Consider the following 17,118-nt stretch of genomic DNA (forward strand, 5'->3'; position numbering starts at 1 on the left):
TAACACTCCTGCATCCTGATGACTCTCGGGGCCGGAAGGAAAGTACAGCTACGGGAATTTCAATCCGGGTCCCTTAGAGAAGAACCTTAGGAAGGAAAGGGAGAACTGGCACTTTGCAGGTTTTGAATAAATCCACCTCTTTTAAGGTAATTCAAGGTTAAAACCCTCCCGCCCCCAGGTCGCCCAGACCGGGCGCGGAGCGTGAGCTGGGGAAGCGTCGGAATTAAAGGCGGATTTATAAAGTCGCGGGTCTGAGCGGTGCCTTTCGTGGCAGGAGCTCCTCTCAGAGGCCGAGGAAACCGTCTCACATTCGGGCCACACACATTGAGAGTCGCTGGAGCAGGGTGAGGTCACGGCGCGACATTTCCCTGCCTGAGACGAGGCGTGACACCCACTGCCATGTTGGCGGGAAGTTTAATGACAGTCCCGAGCGGCTACTGGTAAAACTGTAAGATTAAAGCAGCGCACAGGGGAGTCAGTGAGCTTCTCGATGTCCAGACAAAACACTGCGTCATCCTTCAGATGGCATTGCTAAGGTGGCTGTTACGTCAATCCCCACGACTGGCAGGTGCCCACGGCACAGGCCCCGTCTGCCTGGGCCTTCCCCGGGGAGGGTGAGCTGAAGGCCCCCGCCCTGGCAGGCACTAGGCCCCGGTGACACAGCACGAGGTCACCTGGAGAGTCCCTCCCTTGCCCCACCTTTTCCCTGACAATTCACCCAGAAGGAGGTGGGAGCTCACGCCCTTCACCTGCGTCCTCCCACATGGCGGAAGATGTCAGGTTCTTCCCAAAGGAGGCAGAACTTGCTCCCTGAGCAAAAGCCGCCAGACTGGGAGGAGAGTTTCCACCACGAGACACCCGGTAGCAGGGCCGGGTGGTCCCGACCGGCTACCCACGGGGCAGGGTGCCTCGCTCATCGCTGAATTCTGAACTTCAAAGTCAGGGCATAGGCCGGGCGCGGTGGCTCACGCCTGTAATCCTAGCACTCTGGGAGGCCGAGGTGGGCGGATTGCTTGAGGTCAGGGGTTTGAGAGCAGCCTGAGCAAGAGTGAGACCCTGTCTCTACTATAAATAGAAAGAAATTAATTGGCCAACTAACATATATAGAAAAAATTAGCCGGGCATGGTGGCACATGCCTGTAGTCCCAGCTACTCGGGAGGCTGAGGCAGGAGGATCGCTTGAGCCCAGGAGATTGAGGTTGCTGTGAGCTAGGCTGACGCCACAGCACTCACTCTAGCCTGGGCAACAAAGCGAGACTCTGTCTCAAAAAAAAAAAAAAAAAAAAAAGTCAGGGCATAGATGAGAGCATGTCCAGGACTTCTTGCACCTCTAAATTTCACGTGACCAGTAACAAGACGTGGTTTGCGCATCGGTAAAATGTGATTCATACATGTTCACCCGCATTTTTTATTTCCTCTGTAGCGGGAAAAGTTTAGGATCCCTCTGCTTGCTTGTTGCGTGGAATGAAAAGGGAAGATACTTTTCAGGCTAATCGAATGTTTCTGTTTCCACCGCGGAGCTCTGTCCAGCTCCTGAAGTAGAAACCAAGGAACGCCGGAGGTCGTGCTAAGGTCTAGACGGGGCCGGAGGTGAAGGAGAGGCAGCAGCAACCACTCACCCTCGCAGAAGGGAACCTCAGGAACCCCACGGGCCCTCGCTCCTCACTCGGAAAGGTAGATGCTCACGTGAAGGCAAAATCGTGAGAGTCAGAACCAAGCAGCGATTCAGAACATGGGCTCCGAGGGAGGCTGTCGTGTAGATGAGGCTGTTCTTCACTCACAGACTTAATAACCTCTCTGTTCTCAGCTTCCTTGCTTGTGAAACAGAGCTGGTAACTAGCTCCCACCATGCTGGGTGGTGCAGATTAAACAAGGATGTATTAAGCTACAGTCACCACATCTACATGAATCTACAACTATCACATCTATATGAATCTACATCTACCACATCTACATGAATCTACACCCACCACGTCTACATGAATCTACATCCACCACATCTACATGAATCTACATCCACCACATCTACATGAATCTACATCCACCACATCTACATGAATCTACTTCCACCACATCTACATGAATCTACATCCACCACATCTACATGAATCTGCATCCACCACATCTACATGAATCTACACCCACCACGTCTACATGAATCTACGTCCGCCACATCTACATGAATCTACTTCCACTACATCTACATGAATCTACGTCCACCACATCTACATGAATCTACTTCCACCACATCTACATGAATCTACATCCACCACATCTACATGAATCTACATCCACCACATCTACATGAATCTACATCCACCACATCTACATGAATCTACATCCACCACATCTACATGAATCTACATCCACCACATCTACATGAATCTACATCCACCACATCTACATGAATCTGCATCCACCACATCTACATGAATCTACACCCAACACATCTACATGAATCTACTTCCACCACATCTACATGAATCTACGTCCACTACATCTACATGAATCTACACCCACCACATCTACATGAATCTACAACTATCACATCTATATGAATCTACACCTACCACATCTACATGAATCTATGTCCACCACATCTCCATGAATCTACACCCACCACATCTACATGAATCTACCACTACCACATCTCCATGAATCTACGCCCACCACATCTACATGAATCTACACCCACCCCATCTACATGAATCTACGTCCACCACATCTACATGAATCTACACCCACCACATCTACATGAATCTACACCCACCACATCTACATGAATCTACACCCACCACATCTACATGAATCTACAACTACCACATCTACATGAACCTACGTCCACGAGGATGTATTGGGCTCAGTCAACGGTAGGCATCATTGTTTATCACTCGTGGTTTCCAGGCAGCACAAACAAACCCACTCATGGACTCTCTATATTAAAACTTCCTGTAATTGTCTAATGATTATTGTATTAAATACCCTGAACAGGAGGGTAGGCTACAGTAGTTTCCATGAACATCTAAAATTCCACCGAATCATTTGCCTCTTGCAAATAAAATTTTCGTATTTCTCAGGTTTTACTTTATTTTTTAAATTGCACAACTTTTCTGCCTTTGTGTAGTACTCGATTATTCTTGTAAAGTATATGTAAAGAAAAATGTATATCTACAGCCCTTACTTAAATATGAGTATATGTTGTTAAAGGAAAAACATTGTCGTTTTGTTGTAAAGTAGTGGGTCTAAAGAAAAAACATTAGTGGTATGTTTTGAACAAGGAAATGGAGAAAAGAAAAATTTGTAAAAAAAAAAAAAAGAAAAGACCACAACAAAGACATTTACATTCAATTGAAGTAACAGTCTCAGGAAAAAATGTTAAGGATACAGTTGCAAAAACATATAAAAATGTAAATAAATGCTGAAAGTATAATTGTAACATTAAAGTGACATTTATTGGAGCAATTTTGGAATTCAATGGAGACCAACTATTTATCATATTCTTTATTTCTCTAAAGAAACCCAAATGGTGTAATTGAATTTCCTAAAGAGTGACTTGGCATCTCTGTTGTATCCCTGGACACGGCAGAAGGAAGAGAGGGTTTCCTTCCCTTCCCAGAGGGAGCAAACTGCCACTGTTAGTTGGGGAAAAAAATATATTATATATATGGATGAGAATAAGTTCATTAAACTATTTCAGCTATTTACACGGGCCACAGAGACCCAAAACGTCATCCAACTCTGGGATGGAGCTCCAGAGGGAGTGAGAAAGAAATATAAACATTTTTTTATCAAATTTTTTATAATACACGATGATATTGTTTCGGTTAAATCCTACCACAGGAAACTAACGATTTTCTGATTATAAACATAAATTGCAAAAGTCGGTGTAGAAGTTATTCTCAGTTCTTGAGGATGGGTAATGCCGTAGGACTTATTTCATAAACGGGACGTCATTAGACCGTTGCGAAGGACCTGTCAGTCACGTCGTCTAAGGCAAGATGAGGCCACCTTGGTCTGGACGACAAAAAAAAATCAAGCAAGTGGGACTGATTGTCTGGATCAGCCTTAACTTTGGAGAAACATCTGACACTGAGTCTCTGAGAAAATTAAGTTTGCACATTGTGGGACTACTATGCAGTGTGCAGTGATTCAGGTAACGATTAACTGCCGCTTGCTAAAAGCAAAGTCTAAGTTAGACTGCTGTGCCTGGTGACGAGAAGAGGGTCCCCATAGAGAGAGAAGAGGTCCCCTCACCCACCTGCGGTGTCCCTGCGGATTCTCCAGGCGTCCTTGGGCCACTGGCTGCAGGTTTCCTTGTCCCCACTTGTGCGTTTATAAAATCGGGAATAAAACACACTTCTGAAATTACTCAAGGACCTACAGGATAGCAAGGTGGAGTATCGCGCTGGCATCTCTATGGAGCTGTACGTCAAAGAAATAAAGACTTTGTAGGAGAACGGCATTGCCTGGGAATAAATGGTTTCCAGCGCAGTTGCAAATTAAATGTTAAATTAGAACTCAGCTCGGTGCAGTCTCCTTATGTGAGACCCCCTTAAAAGCCATTTCTTTGGGTGTTTGAACCTGAAGGACACATTTATTTTTACAGAATATTATACAAAGCTACAGCCACGTATAAATTATGGGTTCTGTACTTTAAGCTGTTGCACCTTCAGCTCAATGTGTTCAACTATGGAATAAGAAACCATTAGAAGAATCTGCAAACATTATGTTCCAGCTGTCTAAAGCTGTCTAAGGTCATCTTGTAGGATCTACTCTAATTTTATTATTTTTTTTAATTTGGAAAACAAATTCATGGAGTTGGCCCCTTGCTTGGGTGCAGTATTTCAAATGTGTATGTGTATAAAGTGGACCACTCACTGTCACAGAACAAGGGGATTAACACGTGAGATAGATGATTTAGTTTTCAACTTTTTGATGTATGTTCTTTCCTTTGAAAGGAATAATATGATTTTAAAGTAACTTTTACTAATGTGTTTAGACGTTTCCCTATTCCTGGTCAAATGATGCTCTCAAATTTAATGAACATGACTTTTTTTTAAAGTTTTTGAAAATTTTTGTATGGTATTGGTTCTTAAAATTCCTAACAGTTCTCCCATCAAGAATCGAGGGTGTATGTCCCCTGCCCTGGAATCTGAGCAAGGGGACTGCCTGACCAAGGGAATATAGCAGACGGGATAATGCCAGGTTCTGGGTCCGGATGGGGAGGAATTGTCACCTTATTCTTTCTCCTCTCTTAGGAGGAAGTCCAGGTAACGCAAACAGAGACACCCAAGAGGAAGGAACCACAGCACTCAGCCTTCAGCCACGGCTGAGCTCCCAGCCAGCACCCCGCACAGCCGTGCTGGCCCTGCTAGTCTCATAAACTTAGTCAAGTTGTTTAAACTCTATGTCTCAGTTTAATTTTCTGCAAGATACGGACTTAAAAAAAAATACTTAACTCACAGGTTGTTCTGAGAATTAAATTATTTAATACATTACAAGTGCTTAAGTCCACAGCAAGAACTTGGTAAACTTTAAACTCTGTTACTCTATAGCTGTGTTGGCTCTTCTCGTTACCACTGTCAATATTAATGAATTACCCCGTCATTGCTGTTTTAAAAATAATGCTTGAAAAATAATGCTATTTAAAAAATAACGGCCAGGTATCGGGGCGCTCCACACCTGGATTTAACAGCCAGCCTGTGATTGCATCCCTTCCATTTGTAAAAGTTCATACTCCCCACGCCGTTCCTATCTTCTCAACAGGGAAGGGCACGGAGTTACTTTCAAAGTCTCTGAAAGGCATAGTGTGAACCTTTCTTTGGCCTCTCCCTGTTGGCCTCTTCCATGTCTTCTCGCTACCCGGATTTCTTGATCCTGTTCCAGACCCAATTACCAGCCCCTCTGAGGTTTGTTGGAGCTTCAAGGGACCCTTCCGGTGAGAGTTAAAAATCCAGGGCAGAGAGGCAGGTGCAGAACCATGTAGAAGGAAGGCCACGTTCAGAAGACAGCACCCTAATGAGACATCCCCCCCAGACCCCTGGGCGCTCAGCACCTGCCCGGCCTGGGCCCCGTCCCTGGAGCTCTGGTTTCAGGAGGAGGTGCAGAGCTGGGGAGCCGCAGAGGGATGAAAGATTTGCTTTCTCCCTGGCCTAGATTCCAGACTCCTCTGTTACAGCCGGAATGCCGTGCGCGCCGGCAGGCAAGCTCACCCTTTTTTTCTTTTTGAAGAAGTAAAAATAAATCCAGGGAAATGGGGGAATCCAAAAATAGGCCTCAGTCATCTAATCAGAAAGAAATCCCACCAGCCTGGCAGAGTTCATCTCTGTGCAGTTTGCTTACAATGTTAAAAAAAAAAAAAAAAAAAAAAAAAGGTCCTTTTATTTTACGTTTTTCATTATTTGGGAAGACCCCCTTCTAACGCTTTAAAAAGAGATCACATTTTATGTGTCTGAGCTCTTTTAAAAATCACCCCATATTATCTGAGGGGGGAAAAAGCAGCTGGAGGCTTTTTCTGCAAAAAGGGGTTTAATTTTATACTCCAGGCAGCAGCAACAGCAGTGACAAAAGTAACCACCTCTAGATGAAGAAAAAAAAAAATTATAAACCAAGTTTTCAACAGTGATCAGAAATACATGTTAAATTTGTCGCCCTATTCCTTAGTGGCAAAAGAGCCTTTCAGCATTCCAGGTCGTTTTTAACGTGTTCTTCTCATTAAAAAGGTAGTTTCATGCATTCTTTAGGGCAACTTTTCCTTTGTATTTGTATTCCAAGTTCTATTCCTACTGGATGATAGTTTGGGCTTGGATTATACCGTGTGTGCTCAGTAAACACAGGATGCTGGAGGTAGCATCCGTCCATCTCCCCGGTGACGACAAGAACTGGAGCCTGGGTGACACCGGCACTTGCTGCTCTCCGAGCATCTTACTCCTTACACGTGCTGACCCTTCATGGCAAACCCACAGGAGGAGGCAGCATCCTTAGTGTCCCCCCGCCCCCCCCCCCCGTATTCCAGGTGAGGAAGATGAAGGCAGAGCTTAGGAACCTCCCCCCAAGTCACAGAGCTAGGGAGGGGCAGGGCAAGGATGCCCCTGGAGGGCTCCCAGCCAGCCAGGACACGCACCACGAAGACCCTGCTTCCTCCCCTGTGACAAAAGGGAGCTCTTCCCTCCTGCTTCCTCCTTTCTCCAGTCTGCACTCCACGAGGAAGGCAAAACGGCTCTGTGCGGGAGTCCTCCACCGCCACGCCCGTGTGCGTCGGGTGTGACTGGTGGAACGCGCTATTTTTGAAGTCCGTTATGCCCGTACAGACATCCGTAGGTGGTTCCCCAGGTGAAGCGCACCGCTGGTGGCTGTCGCCCTGCCCTGGATGGTAAGCTCCATGGGGGGAGTGGGGGGGTCCTGCACGCGGCTCCCCTCGCACCCGCCAAATCCCTGGCACTTGAGCAGGGAACTTGAGCACCTCCAGACAACCTCGCAGGTGCTCGGTTTTGCTCGAGGAACGGGTGACAGGCTCAAGCGCGTTGCCAAGTGCGTCAGCTCTGGCTGGGCCTGGGACGCTGCCACATGCAGCCGTGTTCCGGCGGTGGGGCCGGACCCAAGCTCGTGCCGCGGAACAGCATCGGCCGTGGGGTGCTCTGGGCCTCGAGCAAAGCCCGGAGGGGGAGCAGGCTGGTGGCGGCCCCTGAAACCAAGGGTGGGAGGAGACCGTGCAATGTGCTCGACAGGGGCCAGCCGCGGGCGTGTTTGATGGGGCACAACGTTTCGCAGATCAGGCCTCGAGTTCATAATTTTCTCTTTTATGTTCTTTTTCTTCATTCGGCATTTAAAATCCACGGGCACTCGCTCACCCTTGTTTCGGGGACGTGTTTATTACTCGAAACCTCCTGGTAGACGGGGTGTTACTTCTCTCTCCAGCACAGAAAGCTTTCCAGTCGGGGCTTGGCCTCCTTATTGCCTTAAACTCCCTTCAAAGTCAATATGAGGAGCCAGATCAGCATCAGTTGATCAACTTGCCTCCCTTATTGAACTTGTACTTGATGTATGAGATGTATGTATGAGATGCATGTATGTATTGATGTATGTATGAGATGTATGATGTATGTATGAGATGTATGATGTATGTATGAGATGTATGATGTATGTATGAGATGTATGATGTATGTATGAGATGTATGATGTATGTATGAGATGTATGTATGTATTGATTTGATGTGTGAGATTTGATGTATGAGATCTCTCCGGATGAACGGTAACAACCTGTCTTATTAGAGATGAGCTTCCTCTACTGTTGTCAGACGGCTTTCCGGCTCCTGTGCTCAGACACCTGCTTTTCCATCGGCTCCGGAGACCAGACTCCGAGGCTCCCGGCAAAGGGCATGAGGAGGAGCCTCTGTTTGCCTCAGAGGTGCCCAGAGTGCGGCTGCTTTGATGTCTATGTCCCCGGATGTGCAAGCCGGCTCCCCGACGTCCCTGCAGCCGGGGACCCGTGGGGGCAGAGTCGTGCTGCCACAAGCAGCCGAGAAACAGGGACGTTGTCCTGGCCAACCACTCCGGGACCAGCGTCGACTGCAGTCGACAGCCACAGGTGAACATGCACAGCGACTGTAGCCGACAGCCGTGGTGTGACTCTTCTCATTTTTCATTTATCAGAATAAAATTGTGAACATTTAAACATAACGTAATGAAGACATATATGTACGTGTTACCTGCTCTGATATTTACATGACAAGTAAAGCTGCCTGTAAAGTAAAACAAGCTCTCGGTGCTTTCAAGCTTTCCTCATCACACAAGAGCAGAACGGACCCGTCGTCCATGCACAGCAGACTGTCGCGTGGACTGTGAGTGAGGGCTGTGGGCGAGGTGTCGCGGCCGGTGAGCGCCGCACCGAAGTGGTTAAACAAATGAGCCGCAGCATCACCTGTGCGCACTCGTAGCGTGTCTTTCAAGGGGCTTCTCTGGCCACTTCATCTTGACATCCAACCAACAAGTAAATAAATTAATAAGCAAGGGAGCCGTCTCAGACACATCATGAAGAAAACACCCAACACGGAGACGGGCAGAGATGCTGGCCGGGGCGGGAGGGAGCTGTTTTCGCCGGAGTCCTTGGGGGTAGCCTCCAAGAGCCTGCGCCAGTGGCTGAGCGGAAACACGAGCAGAGAGACGGAGCCAAGACAGACATAAGAACGGGTTTTCCCAGCAGGGAGAGCCCCCCCTGAAGTCCCAAGGCAGAACGGCCCGGGGTGCTCCAGGAACAGAGAGTGTGTTGGTGTCTCTTGGGAAGGAGAACCCGACTGGGGCCCGGTGGGAGGGGGTGAGTTCACAGACAGAAGCTGCCGCACCTGCTGGCTCCCAGGGGTCCGGCGAGCAGGGTGGGGTTCCCTCCCAGGAGATGGGGAGCTATGAGGTTTGTGAGCGAGGGCGGGTGCGGCATCCTTCAGGTCTTACAAAGAACATGCTGGAGGAAGCGCCTCGGCAGGGAGCGTGTTGATGTGGGTGGGCGTGTTTGACCTGATTCGGAAAGGAGACGTTCGATGCTTTCCCGTGTGACTCCATCAGGGCAGGTGAACACACACTGCCACGTCCGGAGACGCCGCCCCAGCCCACCCCCACGTGGAGGCGAAGTCCCGGAAGAGCTGCTGCGTGGCCTCAAGGCCAGCACTGCAAATCAAGTGTGAGCTACCGTGTTTCCCTGAAAATAAGACAGGGTCTTCTATTTACTTTTCCTCAAGAAGACACCCTAGGGCTTATTTGCATGGGATGTGTTATTTTTTTTAGGTGCAGTACAATCATCTACATTGATTCAAGTAGAGTTAAGTTGTCTTCTTCTGGAACATCATCATCACTCTCCAAACCCCGAATTCCATCCTGGACTTCTTGCAACTCTATTTCCTTTAGAACCATCGGCCCCGATCTCTCGTGTCGAGCCATAGAGCTCTCACGGGGCAGATGAGAAGGGCTGCTCGTCTCCTTTCCGGCTCCGCGACGACATGCACGGGTCGTGCAGATGCGCTGCGCAGCCACGCCCGTCACTAGGGCTTATTTTCGGGGTGGGGCTTCTATTGCGCACATGCTTAGAAATCCTTCTAGGGCTTATTTCATGAGTAGGTCTTATTTTCGGGGAAACACGGTACTCACCAGCCGTGGCAGAGGAAATGCATAAAATGCCTAAATGGTTCTATTGGGATTTTAGTGATCAAATATCATCATCTGTGTATTTTCCGCACTATGGCGGGAACACTTCATAGCTAGCCTATTTCCCCTCCTGCTCCCGTTCGGATTTTGCTCTTAGAATAAATTCACACCCGACCTCTAGGTCCTGTGGCACTTTTCCTTACGAGCCATGTTTACCGAAGGTTTACGACTTGGCTGTAAAAAAGCAGTTGGCACCGAAACTGGAAACTTGGCATGAGCGATTTGGCATAAACATTGCCCGGAAGCAGTTTTTCTATCTAAATCTGGGAAAAACAGGCTAGGTCATTTTCAAGTTATTTGTGTTATTCATGCATAAATAAAATGAAGCCTGACAGCTTCAAACGGTGTTTGCTTTCGCACTCTTCAAAAATAGATGCGGTCCAAGAAAAGTAACATTTGGTAAACAAATACTCCATGACGGACTGTAAAAAAAAAAGGGCGGGGGTGGAAAAAAAGTGCAGTGCAGTGCATTAAATAGAAAGGGAAGACGGAAGTGTTTCAAAAGTCTCTTTGTGTCAGAAAATAGGAGTTGGGAAAGGTATTATTAGATGATTATGTGGGTTCTGGAGGCAAATTTAGAGATTCCCACGGACTCCAAATTAAAAGTGAAAACAAGCAAAAAGCAGGCTTTCAAATAAAATTTTATTGAGACCTGAGTAACACTTCATCCAAGCACACAAGGTAACCAAATATGTGCTATTCAGACAAGAAAGAACCAAATGATTTCAAAATATGTTTTTGAAGAACAGTGGGCTATAAAAAAAAAAAAGGTAAAATATCGGGAGAAGAAGGAAAGAAAACATGAGTGATAAATTGAAACATGTTGATTTAGAAAAAAAATACCAAATGTCAATGTTTGAAGCTCCTTCCCCCTCCTCTAAGTGTTGAATTAAGTTTGGAACTGCGATTTGTGGGTCTGAAGAACTCCAGCAGCCGGCAGCAGGTCTCTAAAGAGGGAAAGAGAGATGGTGCGGACCCACCGCTCCCCAGAGAACACCTTCCTGGCGAATTTAAAAGTCAGTCTTGACGTCAAGTGACTCTTGACAGGACTCCGCGTTGAGTTTTGTGAAGCGTGGGCAGATCTGGACTTTCGCTCTTGCCACTCTATCGGGGGATGACTAAAGAGACTGGGGCAAAATAAAGCCAAGCCAATTCAAACAGAAAGTAAAAATAAGTCAGAAAGGAAAGAAAGTTGAAGCATGTGCGGCCAGCAAGCCCGCGGGGACAGCGTTCTGTAGCAAGGGCTCTCGACAGAGGAAGGGATTTTTAGCAGCCGTTGTTGCTCACATCATATGCAGCTAAATCCCTATGGCTGTTCCTGGCAACAATGATCTTGTCTTCTAATCAGAAAGTGTCTTTGGCCAAACTGCGGGCAGAGGAGGGACAGAACTCTAGGACTGGATGGCGGAAGAATTTTCCACCTGGGGATTTCATCTGAATGGCACAGTTTGGCCATTATCGGGCCCTTAAGAGCAGCGTGGTTTAGTCGGTCCCAGGCGGTAACTCCAGCTAAAAGGACTCCTGGGACGCACCTCAAAGCTATTAGACCCTGGAACAAGCCATGTTGCTTTCTCCCTGTGTTTGCAACTTTAGAGGAAGTGTATGAGATCATTTGTTTACCCCGATATCAAGATTGTTCCCATAGCAACGCCGTTTGTATTTAGGATTCCAACTTGTCACTCGACTTGTAGATAAGTTTTTGCACCTGGAGAGAGCTCATCTTCCACGTTGGGCCCTGTGAATAAACACACGGGATGTTCCCATTGAGATTATTCTTGACATGTGAAGAAGTTAGAGACCTAGGGAGCCTTATCCCGACCCCAAAGGCAGGAGACAAATCAACTCCACAATTAAAAGGCCTCACAGAAACTGGATCCGGAGATCCTAAGTATTTTCTCAGAATTTGCGATTATTTCCAGCTATATTCTTTCAAGGTGCACAGTTAGCATAATCTGACTAGTTCCATAAATTCCTCGAGGGCCTGGGGTACATTTTATTTCTGGATTCTCAATTCCTTGCATGATGCCTGATGTTTACCAGAGCTGCGATGAACATCTGCTTGCCGGGCACTATGGCTCACACCTGTAATGCTAACACTCTGGGAGGCCAAGGTGGGAGGATCACTTGAGCTCAGGAGTTCAAGACCAGCCTGAGCAAAAGTGAGACCCCCGTCTCTACTAAAAATAGGAAAATCAGCCGGGCATGATGGTGAGGCTCTGTAGTCCCAGCTACTCAGGAGGCTGAGGCAGGAGGATCGAGTGAGAACAGGAGTTTGAGGTGAGCTAATGGCCACACCACTGCACTCTAGCCTGGGTGATAGAGAGAGATGAGTGAGACTGTTTCAAAATAAGAAAAACCAAAACCTGCTGAATGAATGAACAGTCAGTGCAGATTGTTGCTATAATATCCATCCGTGTTCCTGTCTGTGAACAGAAAGGGGTGTTCTGGTTTCTTTGTTTTCTTGAAGAAGCTTTCATAGATTCGCCTTTTGCTTTTAAAAAATTTTTAATTATTATGGATACATAATACTTGTACATATTTATCGGGCACATGTTCTTCCTCGGTTTGTTTTTGTTGTTGTTGTTGTTGTTGTTGTTTTTAACCTACCAGGGAGAAATGTTTGAAGGCTAAAAAAAAAAAGAAAAAATTGCATCAATCAGCATAAATGGATTAGCTGTTTTAAATGCCATGTGCTTGTTCTCTCTGTATGAGGCTGTTTGGAGACACTTCTAGAACAGGATGCTCTTCAGCTGAACAACCCAAACCTGCAGGAGCCAGTAACAACTGGAGAAGTAGCTGCCTACAGACCTCAGGTTTTGGGGGGCTAATAGGCAGTTCAATGCTTCCTGATGGACACTTAGGGGAAGTGAGCGTTGGGGTGCACTCACAGCTAGTAATCGAATTCCACCTCTTAGTGTACAACTCACAACTGGGGAAAACACGCACAACATCTTAAATCCAACCCAGAGAAAGTAACGCCCAACAAAATCTCCCAGCCAGATAAGATCTGGGACCTTTTTAATGAAGACGGCCCTAACAGGGGTGGGGAAGGACGTCTGTGAAAATGGCGTGTTGCACCCCAACTCGACACTTTCCTCCCCAGAGGTGTGGAGCCTGCGGTGACTGGCCACTTTGCCGTTGGCCGACTGTGTGCATTTTTTGGTATTGGAGTCTGGAGTATAGGAACCACTCAGTGTGACAGAGACTTGGGCTGGCCCGGGGTCCGTGTCCCAGAGGGACTTTGCCACCCTGCTCTTTGGCGTTTCCCCGGTGCCCCGTGCACATCTGGGGAAATGAAAGAGAAAGTGGACTGCTGCAGTGCTGATTCCTGGAACTGAAATGAGGACGCAGAGGAGAAGTGGTACTGCGGAAAGCGCCTAGGTTTCAGAATCAGAGGGACCTGGGGCTCGTTTTCTGCTGCTGTACTTGCAATATTTGTGACTCTTCATCAGTTGCTCAACCATCCAAGCCCCGAGAACCCCAACCATACTAGGAGGCTGTTCATACCTACTTCTGGACAGGCCTGGGCCATGCCTGGGCCTAAAGGACATTATTGGGGGTCTGCTCTTTCCCTCTCAACGCAGCGGCTCTTTCAGCCAGTCCGGTGACTCTGACCTGAGTCCTGCCTGGGCTGCACCGGCTGCTCCCAGCCCCTCCCTTGTGTCTCACTGCCTGACCAGCCGTTCCCTGCAGTACCCTGGGACGTCTGCCTGCTTCCTGCCCTGCAGCCTCTTCCTAACACTCTCAAAATAAAGGAGGCAGTAAACACCCAAGCGTAGCCTGAGCCCTGCCGGGTCCTGACCTCCCCGTGCCCTCTCCCCTCTGCCCATCCCTGGAGCACACCACCACCATTGGCATCCTTGGGCCCAGGGCCGGGTTCCCGCCGTTTCTCTCACCCCAGACCGTCCCTGCCTGCTGCTTCCCCAAGTCGAATTCTCACGTAAAACCTCGCCTCTTCGGCCAGTCTCGGCTTTTCAAACCAGAAAGCAGCCCACCCAACAGCAGCCGGCGAACGGCCACGCGGAGACGCAGACACAGGCCCGAGACTCCCCGTGGAAAGGAAGGCCGTGGTGGGGCAGGGGGGTGACGCACATTTACTGAGCGCCTGCTGTATGCAGATGACGCGTAGATTGGAAAACAACCCCACAAGGCGGGCGTTGTGTCGTTAGGTTCGTCTGTGCGGGTGTCCCCCGGCCCCCGGGTCCCCAGTGCCACGGTGAGCACTGGCACCGTGGACCCCACGACGGCGATCACAGGCACAGAGCAACTTCATACGAGCAGTTCGTCACATACAAGAAAGAATGAAAGTGCACACGGAAGCTGCGCAAAGTGAAAACACGTTCCAGAGAGAAGCGGACAGGTCAGTCCCCACGAGCGGAGAAAGACGCTGGAGTCTGAGCACAGCTGCCTTTTATACACTCACCGGCTTGTCCCGCCTCTTCCCTGGCAGGATTGGTAGCCGTTTCCCATCGTTGCAGTGATTGACAGGTGATATAACGGATCACATGACCGGTTTCCCTTCCTGCGCATGCGTCTTTCCCAGAATCCTTCATGAAGGTTCCACCATGTTATGCTAATTAGACGGTAAAGGTTAAAGGTTACGGGGAACTTTTTACTATTTATGTTCCCACCAGGGAACAGTTCCTAGCCGTAATTTGGTTCCTAGCTGCAATTCGTTTCCGCTCTCCACGCTTAGCGACTTCCTTGCCACCTATTTCCCCTCCACCAGACCTAACATTATCATTATCCCTACTTTTACAGGTGAGGAAACCGGGACTCACCTGGGCCAGGGTCACAGTGCCCGGAAGCAGTGGCGTCTGAATACGTCCACTTTCCACATTGCCCATCCTGATGGCAGACGTCCCCAGAACCCGGCCTGGTCCCTCAGGACAGAGAGAGAGGAACCGGCATGTCATTTAAGAGTCTCCAGGGCTGAACCCGATCCCTCTGTCTTAGTATGTTTTCTGTTGCTTATAACAGAATACCTGAAACTGGGTGATTTATAAGAAATGGAATTTGTTTCTTACAGTTGTGGAGGCTGGGAGGTGCAAGGTACAGGGGCCCCGTCTGTGAGGGTCTTCGTGCTGGTGGGGACCCTCTGCAGGGTCCCAGGGCCCTGAGGTGATGCAGGGCATCATCACATGGGGCTAAGCCTGCTACTCAGGTCTCTCCTCCTTTCCTTATAAAGCCACCATTTTCCCTCCCATGGTCACCTATTCATTACCTGGGCAGACTTCTCAGGAGCCTGTCACCTCTTAAAGGCCCACCCCTCAGGACTGCCGTGTCAAGGACCAGTTTCAGCAGGACTTTGGAGAGGACAAACATTCAGACCACAGCACATCCCTGCCTCTCCTCCCACCAGGCCACTCCTCAGCACCGAGTCAGCCTCGTAGTTCATGCCTCATTTTGTTCAGGCTGTTCCCTTTGGGCACTGATGCCATTCCCTCCCTGGTATAAACACTGAGATGCTACTGAACCTTCAGGGCTCGTGCCAGATGCCATGGCTTCAAGAGATTCTTTCCTCCCTTGGAATGGGGATCTTCCTTTGGCCACCACGGCATTTCGCTAGCACACTGACTCTAGCACTTGTGTTGCCATTGGTGTTCTCAGGCACCCTCGTTGCTGCAGGCCTCCCAGCATGTGGCCAGGCTCCAGGCATCTGGGAGATAACATCCCATCTCCCAGAGGCGCTCTCCACCCCTACCGCCCTAAGACTTCCCTTCTGCCACTGCTCCCTCCTGCACCTGACCAAGGTACGCAGGTCTCACTCGTTCCATTCCTTGTAGCGCCCGGTGTGGCGTTTCGTGCACAGTTGTGTTCAAGGTTAAGTTAGCGAGAAAGTACGAAGTGACGAGTGGGGGAAGCTCGTTCTCTCCCGGACACAGCAGATTTGTCTTTGTAGCCCCACCAGGAAGTATGTTTGTAAGACAATTTAAACCTGAATTAATCAATTGTAAGTCGTAGTTTATATAGTGCTTTCTGCATAGATCAAATCGAATCGGTCTTGTTTTCTTACTCTAGCAGGGCACAGTTGTTACGAGTATTCGGAACCCTCAGGAGAGGCAAGTCCCCTTAAAGACATATATATGCACGTACATGATTTAAGAAATATACCTTCTACTCTGCCCATCTCAGCTCCCTCCTGCCCAGCAAGGTGACACACTACCAGGCAGTCCCTGTAAAGAAAGAAGAAAGGTGTCTATATTTACTTGGGAACCTACAGGCTATAAGAAAATCCTTTATTTTGACGGTTCATAAGACATTTGCCATATTTACGATGCGTGTTTGCTACGTTCCTGCAGTTATTCTTCCCTGTGTTTAGAGAAACATCCTTCATAATTGCCATGGTGTATCTGCGTGTCATCCAGAGCTCCGCGTAGACTGACAGCAAAGTCAGTGGATGGGTAAATTGCATTCATATATTGTAGATGTCATTGTGATATATCTTTTCAATATGTATAGTGATACATAAGGTACATATGGAATCTACTCACAGTCAAGTTGACAGTCTATCATGGGGATAAGTATTAAAAGATATAAATATGTATTTAGTCATCTTTTCTTTTGCTGTTGTGTACCTCGGTAGTCTTAGAATTTTCTTACATAATAACTGCTTTAGTCCTAAGCATTGATAGGAGCTTTATATATTTTTGTCTACATGTTTCTTTTATTTTTCTGCATTATAAACTCATTTAAAAAGCACAAAGAGGCCAGGCGCAGTGGCTCACGCCTGTAATCCTAGCTCTCTGGGAGGCTGAGGCAGGCGGATCGTTTGAGCTCAGGAGTTCGAAACCAACCTGAGCAAGAGCGAGACCCTGTCTCTAAATAGAAAGAAATTAATTGGCCAACTAATATATATAGAAAAAAATTAGCCAGGCATGGTGGTGCATGCCTGTAGTCCCAGCTACTCGGGAGGCTGAGGCA

The 17,118-nt window shown here is 48.1% G+C and overlaps 2 long non-coding RNA genes across 2 annotated transcripts; one reads left to right on the top strand and one right to left on the bottom strand.

Annotated features, from left to right (window-relative positions):
* Positions 1–10,832: 10,832 nt before the first annotated feature.
* On the bottom strand, positions 10,833–14,684 carry LOC105860415 (uncharacterized). The gene is made up of 3 exons (XR_012914880.1): positions 14,618–14,684; positions 11,815–11,929; positions 10,833–11,321 (listed from the first exon to the last, which is right to left on the bottom strand). It is a non-coding gene; the product is annotated as an uncharacterized LOC105860415 (long non-coding RNA).
* LOC105860416 (uncharacterized) lies at positions 14,596–16,721 on the top strand. Its single transcript, XR_012914881.1, has 3 exons — positions 14,596–14,682; positions 14,956–15,149; positions 16,216–16,721. It is a non-coding gene; the product is annotated as an uncharacterized LOC105860416 (long non-coding RNA).
* The last annotated feature ends 397 nt before the right edge of the window (positions 16,722–17,118 follow it).

The sequence above is a fragment of the Microcebus murinus genome, chromosome 25 (assembly GCF_040939455.1).
Source record: "Microcebus murinus isolate Inina chromosome 25, M.murinus_Inina_mat1.0, whole genome shotgun sequence".
Lineage (NCBI taxonomy): Eukaryota > Metazoa > Chordata > Mammalia > Primates > Cheirogaleidae > Microcebus > Microcebus murinus.